Source organism: Centroberyx gerrardi, chromosome 24 (genome assembly GCF_048128805.1).
Source record: "Centroberyx gerrardi isolate f3 chromosome 24, fCenGer3.hap1.cur.20231027, whole genome shotgun sequence".
NCBI lineage: Eukaryota > Metazoa > Chordata > Actinopteri > Beryciformes > Berycidae > Centroberyx > Centroberyx gerrardi.
The window spans coordinates 12675078-12681662 of NC_136020.1; positions in this window are offsets into that span (position 1 = coordinate 12675078).

Sequence of the window (6585 nt, forward strand, 5' to 3'; positions counted from 1 at the left end):
CCCTCCCCCCACCCTCCACCACCACCTCACCCTGTCCTCAATCTCTCCCATTATCAGCTGACCTTGACCGGCAACGCAGACACTTACACTCAATCAGGGCTGCAGGGTGTGTGTGTCAGTGTGTGTCGGTGTGTGTCGGTGTGTGTGTGTATGTATCTGTGTTTACCTGTCATATCTGTGTCTTGATATTTTGCACAAATGAGCCCCCCCACCCCCACCCCCCCATCGTAAATGAGGCTCCAGTTTTTTAATGAAAATATCAATTTATTCCTGGGCTTGTGATTGGCTAGTTTCCAACGCTAGCTTGTCTATCGCTCTTAAAGGTGAACACCACTTCACTTAACAATACCGATATAGGTTATGCCTTTCGACTAGGACAGTGTAATTAATATTTGCGTTACACATAAAAAGGTCCTGAAGAGTATGACACCCACTCTCACAATATGATTGATAGCACAAAATAGATTAGACTACTTTTAAAGGCCAGCAGGTAGCTTCAGTCCTTGATTGATAAAAGGATAATCCTCAGACAGGATCTTCCTACATGGTGAACTTCAAGTAATGAGGTTTTTTGATAAAGTCTCTCCTAAAAGCAGAAAAAAGAGCACTAAGGCTCAGACTTGTGATATCTAAAGATATAAATTCTGCTCCGGAGAGAAACAGTTTGGCAGCATGATGGTGAAGGTGACTGGAGGAAAGCCCAGAGGCAATTTCTGGTTCAACAACACAACAACACGGTTAGAAAAAAATCTCATTTGGGTAAACACTTGGTAATCACTGCAGGTACATAACTTCAGTGTCTCATTCATGGTCTGTGGTTATTAAACGGAAAGCTCCAGTCCTCAGTTCTGATTGGCTGAGTCATGTTCGAAGCCACTGTAAAACACACACCTGTGACCACATAACAGGTCATGTAACTATTAAAGATATATATATATATAAACACAGACCTGTAACTGCATAACAGTTATGAAAATCATCACTCATACTGCTCCTTGTGTGTCACTTAGCAACCATGTTGTTAAGCTACTGTTGAAGAACTGCATTACTTGACAGAAGAATAAGAATATTTTGCGTTTTTCCCTTTTTAAAAATTACATTTTGGCATTTTTGCTTTTATTTGATAGTTAACAGTAAAGATGAGAGAGACACAGATGACATGCGACCTGATCCTGGGCCGATTTGAACCAAGGACGTTGCAATTACATGATATATCTTCTGTTGTTCTTTCTTTTTTAGTACAATGGTGTATTCCTGTTGTTTTCTAAAAGCAATAAGCCACTTAAAGCAGTGTTTTACAGTGATTATCCGCTGTGCATGATGCCAAACAACGCCTCTTGGCTGTGCTAAAAATACTGCAAAGCGCGGCCTCGCATGGCGTATTGCCTAACTTTATACCTGATGACATCACAAGCTTGATCTGCAGTCAATGCAGCTGCAGCACGCATCGTGGATGTCAAGGGAGCGCAACTGCTAACAATCAGCGCTGGTAATACAGGAACATTTCCTTTTGGCATCAACAGCTAAACTTGGCAAAACTTAGAGAAACAAAAAAAGTCAAATCCAGGTCACACAGGGTGAGATGTTTTGTTGCTGTGTAAATCAAGCCTTTGGCGTTGCCCTTGGTTTCTCTGCTGGCTGGCTGAGTTCCCCTACTGCGTTCCATCTACCAGCACCAGGGTGAAACCGACATAATGAATGTTAGACTTCCAAACAGAGTCTGGCGCTGCTTGCAGTCTCCATATTTCTCTGACTTTCTGTCTGTTTCTGTCTCTTGTCTGTTTTTCTCCCTCCTCCTCCTTCTCCTCCTCTCTTGCTCTCTCTCTCTCCTCCTAGATCTTTCTCTATTCTCTCAATATTTCTTCCTCCCTCTCTGTCTCTCGCTCTCTCACCCCTCTCAAAACAAACATATTTCAGACCAGGTCCCCACTGATTGGCACCCCTTTGTGTTTTTTTTTATAATTGCTATTAGAAAAACAAAACATTCTATACAGTTTCATCCAAGAATATTCCGTCATCTCAGGAATATGACACTATAACAGCCTTTCAGTGAAAGAAACATTTAGCTAGACTTAATTCAATTAAAATGTAAGTATGTATGTGGGGATAGTTCTGATGGTTGTTAGGGTGAAGTTGTGGCCTACTCTTCCTTATATCATTGCTTCCTTCCACTCTTTCGTTGCATGATCCTTCTTCCAATGCATCTTAATGGGTTTTCCTGCCTGGAGCGGATTCAAGGGCGGAGCAGGATTCTGCCGTATTGTGGTACATCTGGCTGGTTCAATAATAACTCACATGACAACACTCTCAGCTATCAGACAACCCCCCCAAACTGTCACTGTTCCACCACTGTGCCCCAAGGATAGACATGGTGTAATATTTTTGCGAGTTCACCCTGAATAATTTACCCATAGTAGTCAGTGAGCAAGTCTGCCCAGAGGAACTTACTGGAAAGTACACCATGTCTGCCCCCAGGCGCAAATCGCAGGAGAGTGACAAATTTGGTCATGTTTGATAGCTGAGGATGTGCACAGGACTAATCACTGGTAAAGCCAGGTATATCACGCTATAATAGAGTACCTGGCTCAAGGCATGAGAGTCCATGTCTATTCACTAACCTGACAGGAAGATATGAAGAGCCAATTCTGAAATCCTCCTGCTGTCTGGATGGGAATGTCTCAATACAGCTACTGGTCACATGTGAAGTGCCTCAACTTCACTGGCTGACTACATGTTTCATATTCCCCATGTTCTCACATACATTTCAGATAAAAGCCATCAGTATATACAGCTGTAGATAATGGTACATCTTATCACATTAGGTTCACAAGGTCGCATGTGAAAACATGAATCTCAAACATCATGTGTTCCCATGTGAAATTCATGTTATTTTTTCTCCTAAATTCTGTCCTATTTTTAATGGCAAACTGTCAAAACTGGTAGAAAAGACAAACACTCATATACACAAAGAGACAGAGAAAGGGACAGAGCAAAATACAGAAACAGGGTTAATTTTCTCTTTCACACACATGCACAGACAGTTTGTTTCTAACCTCCTTCTCTCTCTCTCTCACACACACAAACACAAACACACACATTCCAACAGAGTCCTCCTCCGCTCTGGCAGGCTCTCAGGACCACCTGAGGGTAGCACATCACAGGTTTGTTTTTCCTGTCTCTGCTCCATCAGAGAGGAGCAGGCTTCATTAGTGTGTGGCCCCTGTAGGGTCCTGGGGCCCCTCACCCCACCCAGCCAACCTCCAGTGGCCCCTAGGGTCCGCAGCCCCAAACACAACAAATCACTGAAACAAAAACGTGTGCTAGCATCCCTAATGCCCGGATCTTTACACTTCAAAAACACAATTATGCTAATGCCAGGAATCATTTGCCATTCCAACTCTGATTTAATGCGGCCTTTTAGTGGGGAAAGCTAATTAGAGGCTTTAATTAACATGTGCGACACAAGCTGAAGAGAAGCGCGAAGGAGCCTGTCGATCATGGAGAAGCACAGCGAGAGTGGCGAAAGAGAGAGAGAGAGAGAATGGGAAGTCTGAAAGCTATGCAAATGAGGCGAGGGAGCGCCACGGGGAGGCGTGGATCTCTGCCGCTACAACGGTTTCTGTAAATATCACAGTGACCCGTAGACGGAGAGGAGTCATCTCATTAACACAGATTGGAAGGTGTCACCAGAACTCGGCCCATGAGGGTCAGAGCCGATACGATGCAACCCGAGCTTAGCAAGGGTATCATCATTATAACTGTGACAAAACACAGGATTTGTGTCCATGCTTTATAATGCTAATAACTTATTCCGTGCACATCGCTGTATTCAGTATAACTACCTGAGGGCAGACTGGCCCGCTGCACTGCTGGACGCTCTCCATACCGCCTCTATAGCTGCAGCCATACGATACGCCATGCTGCCTGAATGCACACAGTGATTGAATTTATAGTCTGCCCACAGTTGTATGTGCTGTGTCTGTAAATATTACAGCAACATGTAGACAGAAGTGTCATCTCATTAACACAGATTGGAGCTGAAGCTGTGTAACTGGAGCTCAGGTAGGATATCATCATTATTGCAACAGGTAGATACAAACACATGAAGTAATTCCCCCTGGTTTTCGCAATTCTGCAGTATTTCCAGTGCAAATGGATTGAGCGACAGAAAATAGAAATATAAATTGGAAATAGGGAAGGCGAGGAATCGTGCCGAAAATCATCTAAAATACCTATTACCGCCTCTAGATTTCACTAAAAGGTGGTTAAACTTTTATTCTGTTTTCACTTAATTCTCGCTTTCCAGCAAAGAGCCACCAAATCAAAGTTGGGGAAAGTTCTACTGCACAGAGAGTGCAGTTTAATAGCTGACATAAAGGTTATTTCAGTGCTTTATGCCCATTCCTCCTCTTTATTGGCTAAAGTACCCTTGGTGCACACAGTTTCTTGCCGTTGCATTAAAACACATTTGACTGAGGATTAGGAAGCTGGGGCAGGATGTAATTTTCCATACTTGATCTATGTCATCTACGACAATAGTTCTGCTTAAACTATTGCCCTCTGATTAATAGGTTATATATTGCCAGGGGACGGCTTCAGCAGTTTTAACCAAAATCTATAAGTTAAAGAAAGACTGCATTTAACACATAGAACTGTATTATACTGCATGCACTTTGTAATGTAGTTGTGGAGATGTTTAATTTACTTGAATTTGTTTTTGCACATTTGTACAGAGAAGAGTTTTTTATATTATTGCACTAAATTATATTATTATATTATTGCAATAAAAATGCTTTCAAATCTTAACAGCATGAGCTGAACATCAAAAGCAATAGCCTACATAACTTGAGATGATTTGGTATTCTGTTCTGTCTGCATTCCATAGAATTTTGTGTTTATCTTGTTTTTTAAAGGCTGCGAAATATTGCAAAGACTCTAACTGCAGATTTTTACAAGTTACCTGCAGATTGTGATTTTTTTTTAGCTGTGGGGACTAAAAAAGCGAGATCTCAGAGGTACATTGATGTCCCAAACTCGGATATAGTTAGTCAAGTTAGCTCTTGACATCTCAAAGCGGTTATCATTATAACATCCGTCTTTGCAGGTCGCCATCGCACTTTGCTTCTGCCCAGCTTGAGTGCTCAGTGGTCATCAGTGTAGAAATCTGCCCACATTGCTTTGTATTGGCAATACAGAGTTTTTCAAACACTTCCTCCTGGGGATCGAGCCGCAGCAGGAGAGTAAAAATAGGACTTAGAAAGTGGGGCTTCTCTGATAGTTATACGTGTACCACTTTAAAATTCATAGAAAGAACACTCCAGCTAAGTCTTGGCAAGGATTATGGTTTCAGAGTATTGATCCTCCGTCTCAGAGTTTCTGACCTTTTTCACTTGTGTGGCTCTTGCATTTGTGTCCGAGTATCCAATAAGCTCCATACACTATATGCTGCAGTATTTCCCTTTATCCGAATAAAGTCAGTGAATAATAAATGCATCTTACGTACTGCACTATTTACTGCTATTTCATTGTGTTTTTGCTTTATTAGACACTAGAGAGATGGGTGGGAGGGGGGATGGCATAAGAGAAAGGACATCAGTCAGTCTTGAAACCATGATGTGATGCATAAAGGTCCAGGACACTCCTTTCTTCAAATTCCATAAAGTAAATTAAGGAATCATTTGTCTTGTCGTTCCTGACAAATCAAGGACCATCACAGATCATAATGGCTCATCTGTGCTTCTCTAACCTTTGGGCTGCCACCCATCAATTCAAGGATCCTCATTATGGTTCTATTAGAGACTGCAGTAAGAACAGAGAGGCTCACCTGCTTAGTGTGTGGCTTTCAGGTCGGTCAGCAGTCTTCATGGAACATCATGCCTTCTTGTCCTAAAGATACAGACAAAATGTACAAGATTGCGAGAAAATTCAGTACTGTAAGAGCATCCCTCTAATTCTCATGAAACTAAGTGATGACATGCTGCTAGGGGATAGAAAACGTAGCGAGGCTGGGTTCAATTCACTTTCAATTCAGTGGATTTAGGAAGTGAATTCAGAATTTGAACAACTGTGCCTGTCTGTCCATTGGTGAAATGCGATATCTTAGCTGAAATCGCAAACATCACTGGTCTGATTTTGACAAAACTTGGAGGGATGATGCATCTCCGCACTGTTCCAGCGTATAAAAAAATACAGTGATTGGCCTAATGGGGGCGCTATAATCAATTCTCACCATGGTCAAGATTTTTAGATCAAACGTGATATTTCAGACATGACTTGTCAGATTGTGACAAATTACGTTTTTTGCCACTGTGGTCTGGGATTTTGAAAAATATACTGATTTGCCAGATGGGGGCGCTAAAATGAAAGATCAAAATTTCAAACTTTTTCAAACTGAAAGGCTGTAACTGCTACACCACCAGTCTGATTCTGATGAAACTCGGAGGGATGATGCATCTTGATACTGATTGGCCCATCATAGTTGTTAGTTGAGAATGATTGGTCTATCATTAACGAGTAAACAGTGGTTTTAATTTATTTATAGAATTGATTGAATTTAACGAGAACTGAATACTAAACAACGTTCTT